Source organism: Athene cunicularia, unplaced genomic scaffold (genome assembly GCF_003259725.1).
Source record: "Athene cunicularia isolate RWA unplaced genomic scaffold, athCun1 SCF_30, whole genome shotgun sequence".
Classification (NCBI taxonomy): domain Eukaryota; kingdom Metazoa; phylum Chordata; class Aves; order Strigiformes; family Strigidae; genus Athene; species Athene cunicularia.
In genome coordinates, this window is record NW_020799378.1 from 66708 (window position 1) to 80018 (window position 13311).

A 13311-nucleotide genomic window follows, 5' to 3' on the forward strand; every position below is an offset into this window, starting at 1 on the left:
CAGGGGCCCTCTATTCCATTCTTGGTCGGAGTATTCACTGTCTGACCCTTGCCGTGCCAGGCCGGAGGTTCCTTCTTCAGGGTCAAGGGAGGTGATCTCAGTCTTCCTGTATCTGGGAGATCGCTGGTTACTTTCTTGTGGTTTTACACCAGCTACTTTAACAACATTCTTGGATGTCGTCTTCTTGGCAGGGGTCTTTCCTCGCAATTCATGTACACGTGCTTCCAACTTAAAGGTGGGTTGACCATCCCACTTCCTCATGTCCTCCCCCTGGTCACGCAGGAAGAACCAGAGTTCGCCACGTGTCATGCGCCTTGGCTTCCCTTTCCCCCTGACTGGGACAGAAGAGAAATGATTTCTTGGGGAGCTCCTAACATCCAGGGCACTTGCCCGTAGAGATGAGGAGGTACCAAGACTCTCTTCAAAGTTCTGAAGCCAGGAAGAGACTGCCTCCACAGTTGGCGTACATCTTAGTCCTTCTCCTGCATCCATTTCTGGGTAGTACATCACGGCCAAGCCGGCAGAATACAAGGATGGTGCACCTTTAATCACCTTCCTCCACATGGCCCGTGTGCATGGGACATCCTCTGGATTTTTAGGGGCTTCATCATTATCTGGATTACCATAGATGACTTCCATCACTGCTAATTCTCTCAGGTACTAGACACCTTCATCTGCAGTAGACCACATCATACTTTGGCAAAAACATTGCTTAGAAATATTAAAATATTCTAAATGTACCTTAGGGAAAGAAAAAAAAACAACAACAAACAAACAAACAAAAAAACACAATCTCTCATAAGACTCTTTGGAAGCATATGAGATTGGAAAGAAATGAGCTGACTTTTCACTACGTAGTAAAGAAGCTTAGGTTTTCCTTTAATGTTCTAAAATAAGATTTAGTGAGTATAGAATAAACTTGCTTGCTGAGACCTATCAGATTCTAGAAGCAGCTTGATCCTGTTAGTGATTTTATTATAAATTGATCAAATTGTGTTTGACTGTGTTATGATTTTAATATAAGTATAGACCTAAGAGGTATTGTAGTAGAAATCATTTTACATTTATTGTACATTGAACTTAGCAACCAGCTGCTACTCTAAGTGTTCCCTGTACAACCCCCTACCAAGGCCGAAGGGATTGGCCATAATTATCTAGTAGAAACAGTTAAAACACAGGTAACCAAAACACAAGATGATTGTAAGTTGATTTATAATACGTACATAGGACTAGAAGAAAGCAAGTAGTTGTCAAGGTCCAGGATTAATGGGAACTGAGGGAAGTAACCGTAACAGCTTGCAGGTACCTGCCAAGAAAACTGTGTCCTTAAGCAAAAGGTAATTCTGGCAGGGGGAGATCGTGACCACCGACTCATGGGCCACCTACTCACATTACACCCCAGACCCATTTCTAGACATTTCTAACCTCTACTGCGCAGAATCGGAAATAGGAGGAGAATATGTTAATGATTTCTTGGAAATTGTATGCTATGTATGAAAACTTAATGAATATGTATAAGTTAGTTCTATATAAAGTGTATGATTCTGGTGCCTGGCACGTGTTGTTGGTGAGGATACTCCCCTACACGTCCGGCCATCAATAAAGGAGTGTCTGGTTATCTGCATCAAATTGGTGTCGATAAGTTATTTTATCCCGGATTTCGGTGACAGTTTCTGGCGACCCCAGATGGGACCTCGCTGAGAGAGACCAGAGGAGTCGGGGACCTGATCAGTTCCAGCCGGCACCGAGGATTTCTCGGGGACACCCATCGATCCCCAGTCCATAAGGCTCTTCGCGACGTCCCCTGGATTTTGGTAAGACACTTCTATTTTGTATTAGGATAAGTGGGTTAGAGTCCCACCGGAAGGAGTGGGTTAGAGTCCCACCCGTGGAAAGTGGGTTAGAGTCCCACCAGTAGGAGTGGGTTAGAGTCCCACCCGTGGAAAGTGGGTTAGAGTCCAACACAGTGGGTTAGAGTCCCACTGTACAAGCCTGCCTGTCAGACGTGGCGAAAGCTGCGCAGGATTGGGCTAGAGGATCCTCGTGTATCAGAATCCTAGGCGTCTGCCCATAAGACATAAGCGAAAGCTATAGCAGGGTAGGACATTTGGTTTTGGAAACAAGAGAACCTATATGCTATAGAGTTCACAAAGGTAGTGCCTCTAACAGAAAGTTAGAAGTTTGGGTTTTGTTGTTTTTTGGTTTGTTGTTTTGGGTTTTTTTTACACTCTATTGTGGGATTGGTTGTTTCGTCGATTTAATTTTGTGTAGTAATTAGAAACTGTGTTGTATTGTGGTATATATCTGTATTTGTCGTAGTAATTGTGGAAGTGTGAGTGTGTTTGTAAGTGTGAGACGTGCAATTGAGCATGAAGCGAGTGCAGAGTTCAGATCTGCGGTTCTGTTATCCCGTGAGGGGTGCAGCCGGAGAAGGACAAAGCAATAGACTTGAGTGAGTGATTGATTGTATATTGTGTTAACAAAATAACTGAACCATGGCATCTAAGCTGACTCATTTATTTAAAAGTAAAAGTATGGGTAATCTTGCTGCAAATGACAAAGTTCCGAAAACCTCTCCGTTAGGATGTTTGTTAGCATATTGGGGAGATTTGCAGGATGATTTGCGGAAGAGTCAGATGATTGAATACTATAATCATTGTTGGCCTTTGTATATTCTGGATGATCAGGAAAAATGGCCCATGAATGGGACATTAAATTATAATACCATTTTTCAGTTAATGCTGTTTTGCAGAAGGGAAGGAAAATGGAGTGAGGTGCCATATGTTGATTTATTCTTTTATTTAAGGCAAAGGAAGGATTGGTAGAATGAATGTACGTTAATCAGTAGAGATAATTTAGTGATGGCTATGACTACAGATGGTAGAACGGTGAAAAAGTGTTGTTCAACATGTGAGCTTGGAAGAGATTGTTTAAAGAAAAGAATTGCTTCTGCTGAAAAGGATGAAGGGCCTGAATTAGATATATCCCCTCCACAGAGAGAACGGCATCGGAGTCAAGAGTATAGAGAGCAGGTAGAGGAACCTGAGAGTAGTGGAATAGAGGATGTGGAGGAAGGGCCGTCTGAGGTCGTAATTCATACCCCTGTTTCTCGGAGAACTCGGCAGCAGGTACAAACAATAGCTCCCCTTCAGCAAGGAGTTGGCAATGATGGGCCGGTGTATGTGAAAGTGCCTTTTTCCGTGACGGATTTGATGGCTTGGAAGCAGGCAGCAGGAGTGTATATAGAGGATCCTGAAAGAACAGGTAGATTAGTAGATACTATAATCAGAACACAGAATCCAGATTGGAGTGATTTACAGGTAATTCTAGATAATTTGTTGGATGATACAGAAAAGCAGGTGGTACTAAACGCTGGCAATGCACAGGCAGAAGTGGCTGTATTAAGTGGAACAACCGGTGGAACAATAGAGCAGAATTTTCCATCTGGGGATCCTCAATGGGATCCAAATAATGTGGAACACAGAGAAAGTTTGAACTGGTATCAGAAATAGATTTTATATGGAGTTAGACTCGCCATGCCTAAATCGTTAAATTGGTCTAAGTTATATGAGGTGAGACAAGATAAGAATGAATCTCCCTCAGCGTTTTCTGGAGAGGCTGAAAGAAGCCGCCAGAAAATACACTGTTTTGAGAGTAAAAATAGAGGCGGCTCAGATACAATTGGTTTTGATTTTTATGGGACAGTCGGCTCAAGAACTCCAGAAACTTGAAGGGGAGGATTCGAGAAGTCTGAATAAAATGCTAGAAGCAGCATGGAAAGTATATAACAACAGGGAAAAAGAGGAAAGGAAGACCAGAGAAAATAGATTGTTGACTGTAATGACAGGGACAGCAGGCAGAGGAAGAGGCAGAGGAAGAGGACGAGGAATAGTTGGAAAGGGAGGATTTATGAAATATGGTAATCAAAATTTTAATACCCCTTTAGGAGTAAATCGGTGCGCCTATTGTAAACAAGAAGGACATTGGAAGAAGGATTGTCCTAGAAATAGAAATGCTCAGCAGGAAATGGCCAAACTGATGGTTTAGATGACTGAAGGGGACCGGAGGGGAACCCAGCTGAGCCTCTGGTTGTAATTAAGCTGGGAGAAAAGGAATTTACATTTTTGGTAGATACAGGAGTGACATTTTCGGTATTGAATACTTGTAAAGGAAAAATTGGGACAAAAACAGCAAACATAATAGGAGCAACAGGGAAAGAGGAAAATAGGCCATTCCTGCAAACTCTAGATTTAAAATTTGGAAACAAAATAATTACACGTGAATTTTTGTATGTACCAGAATGTCCGAATGTTTTTGAAGAAGGAGAACTCTTCGTGAAAATGCCTGAGTCGAAAACAGGAGAAATCCTGATGATACAAGAAAAGGTAAAGGAACAAGAAATTCCACCAGAGGTAGATTCTGCAGTGATTCCTATAATATGGGAAACAGACATTCCTGGTAAATCAAAATTGGCAGAGCCTGTAAAAATAGATTTGAAGAATGGTGCGGGAACAGTAAAAAATTAAACAATATCCAATTAAACCAGATGTTAGACAGGAACTGAAGATACTAATTGATAAATTTCTGAAGTACAAAATTTTAGAGGAATGTGAATCTGAATATAATACTCCTATTTTACCAGTCAGAAAACCCTCGGGTGAATAGAGGATAGTGCAAGACTTGAGAGCAGTGAATCAAATAGCCAAGGACATATATCCTGTGGTGGCAAATCCCTATACATTGTTGACAGCATTAAAAGAAAATTATCAGTGGTTTACAGTGCTTGATTTAAAAGATGCTTTCTTTTGTATACCTTTGGAAAAGGAAAGCAGAAAATTGTTTGCTTTTGAATAGGAAAATCCACAGACAGGACGAAGGATGCAGCTGACATGGACAAGACTACCCCAAGGATTTAAGAATAGCCCAACAATCTTTGGAAACCAGTTGGCAAAAGAACTTGAAATTTGGAAGCAGAACCAACCAAGGCCTGGACATTTACTTTTACAGTATGTGGATGACATACTAATTGCTACAGAAGAAAGATTTACCTGCATACAGGTAACAATAGACCTTTTGAATTTTCTGGGACTGAATGGGTACAAAGTATCTCGGAAGAAAGCCCAAATAGCATGCCAGACTGTGATTTACCTGGGCTTTGAAATTTCAAAGGGACAGCGACAATTAGGAAAAGATCGTAAAGAAACTATTTGCAATATACCTGAGCCAAAAAACATTCATGAGCTCAGAGCATTCTTGGGAATGACCGGGTGGTGTCATCTTTGGATTATGAATTATGGCCTAATAGCTAAACCGTTGTATGAAGCCCAAAAGAATTTTCCTTTTGTATGGGGCCCCCAACAACAGAAGGCTTTTATAGAGTTAAAACGCGCCTTGATGTCTGCACCTGCTTTAGGACTTCCTGATTTAACTAAAGACTTTCAGCTGTTTGTTCACGAAAGACAACGCCTGGCACTGGGTGTACTGACTCAGAAGATGGGAAGCTGCAAACGACCTGTCGGATGCTTCTCTAAACAGCTGGACACGGTGAGTAAAGGGTGGCCAAATTGCCTTCGAGCTGTGGCTGCAACAGTGATGCTCATACAGGAAGCGCGGAAATTAACTTTAGGAAGAACAATAACAGTCTATGTCCCACACATGGTGATAACTGTTTCAGAACAAAAGGGGGGACATTGGTTATCTCCAAGCCGAATGATGAAGTACCAAGTAATACTAACAGAACAAGATGATGTAATTTAAAAAACAACTAACCTGGTAAACCCTGCAGTCTTTTTAAGCTCTACACAGGAAGAAGGACAGTTAGAACATGACTGTTTGGCTACAATTGAGTATGTTTACTCCAGTCGAGAAGATTTGAAGGATGTACCATTGGAGCGACCAGACTGGGAATTGTATACAGATGGCAGCAGCTTTATGGAGCAAGGAGTTCAATACGCTGGATATGCGGTAACAACAGACACCGCAGTTATAGAAGCAAAAGCATTGACGTGTACCACATCAGCTCAAAAGGCAGAACTCATTGCTTTGATTCGAGCTTTAGAACTAAGTGAAAAGAAGAAAGTAAATATTTGGACAGACTCAAAGTATGCTTTTGGGGTGGTACATGTCCATGGAGCTTTGTGGAAGGAAAGGGGATTATTATCCTCTCAGGGATCAAATATTAAACATCAAAAAGAAATTCTACAATTATTACAAGCAGTTCAAAAACCAGATCAGGTAGCAATCATGCACTGTAAATCACACCAAATTGGAAATACAAAAGAAATTATTGGAAACAATATGGCTGACCAATCAGCAAGGAAAATAGCAAAGGAACAAGCATTCCAAATGGCAATAATTCCCTCCAAAACAGTAACTCTTCCGAGAGAAAGGCCAAAATATTCAGTAGAAGATGAAAAATTAGGTCAATTTTTGAACGCTAAGAAAAAAATTAGCAGGATGGTGGATAACTCCTCATGGACGAGTAGTAGTTCCACCTTTATTAATGAAAGAAATAATGCAGACCAAACATCAAGGATGTCATTGGGGAGCAGAAGCTTTAGTAACTTCTTTACAAAAACAAGTTATATCTGTCAAGATGATAGACATGGCTAAATTAATAACTGCAAAATGTGAAATATGTTTAAGAAACAATCCAGTAACCAAGGAAAAAGTTCAAATGGGTAGATTAAAATCTGGTACAGAGCCTGGAGATTATTGGCAAGTAGATTTTTCAGAATTACCTAGACAAAATGGGTACCGATACATTCTGGTGGGGGTTGACACCTTTACAGGATGGCCAGAAGCTTTTCCCTGTTGCACCACACAAGCCAATGAAGTAGTAAAGTGGTTAATGAGAAAAATAATTCCAAGATTTGGAGTTCCTATTGGAATTTCGTCTGACAGAGGTCCACAATTTGTTGCAAAAATAGTCCAAAATATTAGTAAAGCTTTGGGCATCAATTGGGATTTGCATACTCCATGGAGGCCACAATCCAGTGTAAAAGTAGAAAGAATGAACCAAACTTTAAAAAGACAAATAAGTAAAATCTGTCAAGAGACAAATTTAAAATGGCCTCAAGCACTTCCATTGGCATTATTACGAATCAGAGTACAACCAAAGAGTGGGACCTCAGTCAGTCCTTATGAATTACTGTATGGGAAACCGTATGAGTCCCCAGAACCAAATCCAAACATGCATGTAAAAGGAAAACAGGATGTGTATAACTATTTGCTTTCTTTAGGAAAAACATTAACTGTGATTCGGAATGCAGTGGTGTGGAATAGACCATTATCCCTAGAAACTCAAGTGCATGACTTTCAACCAGGAGATTATGTCTATGTGAAAACGTGGACTTCTGAACCTTTAAAAGAGCGTTGGAAAGGACCTTTCCAAATACTGTTAACAACCTTTACGGCTATCAAGACTGCAGAATCAGATGCTTGGATACACTATACCCGAGTGAAGAAAGCACCTGCTCCATGGAAAATCATAAGCCATGACCCAAACACTTTAAAACTGACTTTGAAACATGTCTAATATTTCATATCAGTTTGTGATTGGTCTCCTTATATTAGCTTGGAAGGTGATGCTGGTGGAATCGTGGGTTGATATGGTAGCAAGAAACAAAAGGCAATCAGATACATAACAATTAATCCAAATTCCCAAAGAAATGCCTGAGGAAAATTTGATGTTAGGTTTAATTAAGGGATTTGCCAACTTGCAGAACATTATGCAAATTACTGCCTGTCTACCAATACCGAGAGCAGTAGGTGAATCTATTCCTTGGGGAATCTTGACTATGAATTTGACCTATCTAGAACACAAAAACGAGACTACTACTACTACTTACTGCAAACAGAAGCCTGTGACTCAATGGTATGAACAGGTAAAACTCATTAGGAAAAAATGGAAATCAATGGGCAGAGAGACCAATTTTAAGAAACTGTTAAATTACAATTTCACGAAAGCAATCCAACCGGTCCCTCTTCCTGGGGTCCCAGCAGTTGGATGGTGTTCATATGATGAACAAATTAAAAACAATGTAAGTAGAAGCATCATGGAATTGCACGGTAACAAAACTGGGCAAAATACCCAAAGACAGGCACAATGCGACTCGGTATGGTCCATGTCTGTATTTTCACGATTTCAGTACATGGCTAGAACCCCTTGGTGTTTTACTTGGGATGGTACTTGGATTAAAGGTGTGTTTGCAATCCTTCCCTCGATAGTAGATAAAAGCAATACCCGACTAGAAAAAGAACATATAGTACCATGGTGGAAATGTGAAAAAGTATATGATTGCAGCAATGCAGACTAAATGATTCAAAGAATTCCTCATTTGGCAGTTGCTTTAAAGTTTGGTTGTTATTGTCGAGGTTTTCATAATAACCTCACCATGACTAGTACCTTTACAGCCAGAAGAGGATACTTTTTTAGTTGTAAAAAATCTACCATACAGAGTCCAGGACATTTAGTTTGGGCATTAAGTGATGGCACTTGGAGAACCCACTTACCAGTAGATGGTAAGGTAAAACAAATTACATTAGGCCTGCCAACATTGTGTCCACTTTGGAAGAAATCACCATTCAAGGGCTCCCTGGAAAATTTAAAATTAAAACGAATTAAAATGTCTGAAATAGATGATGGCACCTGGAATGAACCATCAACGGGAGTAAAAATTGGCTGGGCTTTAGAGTCTCTTTTAAATCCAATAGCGTCATATAGGAATAGATAATGGCTTTATCACTTAACAGGGCAAGTAGAAAAATGGGCCAATGTTACAAGAAAAGGATTTAAAGAATTAAACATACAGTTAAAGGCAACTTCCCGAATGACACTTCAAAACCGGACGGCATTAGATATGCTTCTGTTAAAGGAACATGAAGTATGTGGATGTCTCAAAGATAGATTGGATCATTGTTGCATTCATATCCCGAATGTTACAGAGGATGTAGAACATGACTTAGATCTATTAGGCAGAATCGAAAAGGAAACAGAAACTATTCGAGAAGATATGTCAGAAGATTGGCTAGGAAAAATTTTTAGTGAATTAGGTTGGAACTTGAGCTCTTGGCTGAAATCCCTAATCAAGACTCTGGTTTTGTTACTGATCATCTTTCTAATGATTATGCTGGTGTATGCATGTCTTAAAAGACAGTTTGCTAATAGACTTGCAATACATCATAGAATTATAAGGGAAGTACCCACTATGCCACCAGAGTATAACCCGCCACCACCATCATATGGAAAAACAAATTTTGGATTCGAAGAGAAAAATGAATAAAAGTGTGTAAGTATTGAAATAATTTTCAACACTTTCAAAGGGGGGAAATGTTACTGATTTTATTATAAATTGATCAAATTGTGTTTGATTGTGTTTTGATTTTTATATAAGTATAGATTTAAGGGATTTTTTAGTAAAAGAAATCATTTTACATTTATTGTATTTTGAACTTAACAACCAGCTGCTACTCTAAATGTTCCCTGTACAACCCTGTACAAGGCCGAAGGGATTGGCCATAATTATCTAGTAGGAACAGTTAGAACACAGATAACCAAAACAGAAGATGATTTGTAAGCTGATTTATAATACATACATAGGACTAGAAGAATGCAAGTAGTTGTCAAGGTCCAAGATTAATAGGAACTGAGGGAAGTAACCGTAACAGCTTGCAGGTACCTGCCAAGAAAACCATGTCCTTAAGCAAAAGGTAATTCTGGCAGGGGGAGATCGCGACCACCGACTCATGGGCCACCTACTCATATTACACCCCAGACCCATTTCTAGACATTTCTAACCTCTACTGCGCAGAATCGGAAATAGGAGGAGAATATGTTGGAAGTTGTATGTTTGTGTATGAAGACTTAATGAATATTTATGAGTAAGTTCTATATAAGGTGTATGATTCCGGTGCTCGGCACATGTTGTTGGTGAGAGCACTCCACTACATGTCCGGCTGTCAATAAAGAAGTGTCTGGTTATCTGCATCAAATTGGTGTCAATAAGTTATTTTATCCCAGATTTTGTTGACAGACTGACACAGAGGAGGAAAAAAACAAAGGCACTGAAATCATCTCCACACAAACCGTCTCTTAACCAGAACAGCCTAAACCAATTGCTGTTTCCCCCGTGCAGAAGAAGAAATCAGAAAGCAAATCAGTCCACATACTGACTGATGAGGATGCAGCAGGACCTTTGCACCCAGCAGAAGAGGCAGAGCCAGAGATCATCACTTGGTCGTTATCCCTGGGTGAGCTGCGTGACCTGCGGATGGAATTCACCCGCCAGACAAAAGAGTCTATCCTGACCTGGCTGTTCTGCATCAGGGACGCTACATCCAATGACACCGTTTTGGATGGAAGTGAGGCCAGGCAACTGGGATCTCTGTCCCGGGATGTGGTCATTGACCAGGGGATCGGGAGAACCCAAGAAACTCTCAGCCTCTGGCAGTGACTGCTGACAAGTGTAAGGGACAGGTACTTTTGTAAAGAAGACCTCCAGGTGCACCAAGGAAAATGGAGCACAATGGAACCAGGTATCCGGTGCCTGAGGGAATTGGCTGTGCTGGAAATAATTTTCTCAGAAGATGAGAGATTTCCTAAGAGCCCAGATGGTGTCCAGTGCACATCATAGATGTGGTTGAGGTTCGCACGCCCTGGACCAGAGATGTACTCCCGTTACCTGGTAACGCTGCAATGGAGGGAAGGCGAGGACAAGGTGGGCGTTTTGATCAACAAAATGAGAGTTTATGAGGACACTGTCACAGCCCCGTTTCGCACCCATGTCTCCTCTGTAGAAACAAGGCTGGCTGAGCAACTCTGAAGCTTGATTGAAGAGGGCCATCATAAACTGAAAAAGTAACTTAAGGAAGAGATTTACCACATCTAGCCAGAACCAACAAGAGTCTCTGCCATTAGGAGCAGGCATCCCCCGACCAGGGAGAGAGGATACACCCCACGAGGTAATCTCTGTTTTTTCCTTCAGGAACATGGAGAAGACATGAGTAAGTGGGACGGAAAATCCACCTCCTCTTTAGCAGCCCGGGTACGTGAACTAAAAAGAGGGACAACTACCACAAGAAGCTCATCTAGAGTCAACGCTGCTCCAGTCTCTCGTGCACAGAACTCCAGACAGTATAGGAACAATAATATGACCAATCCTCTTGAAGGGACCTCAGGAGCATATTCACCGGAGGGAAGCAACATGTACCATGACCAGGAATAGAGGGGCCCTGCCTCTAGCCAGGTAGAGGAAAGGGATAATCGGATCTTTTGGACTGTGTGGATCCGATGGCCTGGCACATCTGACCCACAAAAATACACAGCTTTGGTTGACACCGGCGCTCAATGTACTCTGATACCATCAAGGTATGTGGGAGCGGAACCAATTTCTATTTCTGGGGTAACAGGGGGATCCCAGCAGCTGACTGTACTGGAAGCTGAAGTGAGTTTAACTGGGAATGAGTGGCAGAAACACCCCATTGTGACTGGCCCAGAGGCCCCATGCATTCTCAGCATAGACTATCTCAGAAATGGATATTTCAAAGACCCAAAAGGACATCGTTGGGCTTTTGGGATAGCTGCTGTGGAGACAGAAGATATCAGACAACTGAATACATTGCCTGGCCTCTCAGATGACCCCTCTTCCGTGGGATTGCTAAGAGTTGAAGAACAGCAGGTGCCAATCACAACAACAGTGCACCGTCGGCAATACTGTACCGAGACTCTGTGGTTCCTGTCCATGAGATGATTCTTAAACTGGAGAGCCAAGGGGTGGTCAGCAAGGCCCGTTCACCATTCAACAGATCTATATGGCCTGTGCGTAAGTCCAGTGGAGAATGGAAACTGACGGTGGATTACCGTGGCCTGAATGAGGTCATGCCACCATTGAGCGCTGCTGTGCTGGACATGTTGGAACTTCAGTACGAGCTGGAGTCCAAAGCAGCAAAGTGGCACTCCACTACTGACATTGCCAATGCCTTCTTCTCCATTCCTTTGGCAGCAGAATGCAGGCCCCAGTTTGCTTTCACCTGGAGGGGTGTGCAATACACCTGGAACCGACTGCCCCAGGGGTGGAAGCACAGTCCCACCATTTGCCATGGACTGATCCAGACTGCACTGGAAAAGGGTGAGGCTCCAGAACATCTGCAATACATCGACGATATCATCGTGTGGGGAAACACAGCAAAGGAAGTATTTGAGAAAGGACAGAGAATCATCCAGATTCTCCTGGAAGCTGGCTTTGCCATCAAAAGGAGCAAAGTCAAGGGACCTGCCCGAGAGATCCAGTTCCTGGGAGTAAAGTGGCAAGATGGACGACATCAGAGTCCCACCGAGGTCATCAGTAAGATCACTGTGATGTCTCCACCAACCAACAAGAAGGAAACACAAGCTTTCCTAGGCACCCTAGGTTTTTGGAGAATGCACATTCCCGAGTACAGCCAGATAGTGAGCCCTCTCTACCTGGTTACCCGCAAGAAGAACGATTTCCACTGGGGCCCTGAACAGCAGCAAGCCTTCGCTCAGATCAAGCAGGAAATTGCTCATGCTGTAGCCCTCGGCCCAGTCAGGACAGGACCAGAGGTGAAGAACGTGCTCTACTCTGCAGCCAGGAACAATGGTCCGTCATGGAGTCTCTGGCAGAAGGTACTTGGTGAGACTCGGGGTCAACCACTGGGATTCTGGAGCCGAAGCTACAGAGGGTCTGAAGCCAACTACATTCCCACAAAGAAGGAAATCTTGACTGCCTATGAAGGAGTTCAAGCTGCCTCAGAGGTAATTGGCACAGAAGCACAACTCCTCCTGGCACCCCGACTACCGGTGCTGGGTTGGATGTTCAAGGGAAAGATTCCTTCCATGCATCATGCCACTGACACCACATGGAGCAAATGGATTGCTCTCATCACACAGCGTGCCTGTATTGGAAACCCGAATCGCCCTGGGATTCTGGAAATTATAACAAACTGGCCTGAAGGTGAGACTTTTGGATTATCTTCTGAAGAAGAGGAAGAGCAAGTGACTCGTGCTGAGGAAGCCCCACCATATAATGAGCTACCGGAGACTGAAAGACGTTACGCCCTCTTCACTGATGGTTCCTGCTGAATTGTAGGCGCTAACTGGAAGTGGAAAGCTGCAATATGGAGCCCCACATGACGAGTTGCACAAGCTACTGAGGGACAAGGTAGATCGAGTCAGGTTGCAGAGCTTAAAACTGTCCAGCTGGCTTTGGATATTGTTGAATGAGAGAAGTGGCCGAGGCTCTATCTCTACACTGACTCATGGATGGTAGCTAATGATCTGTGGGGATGGCT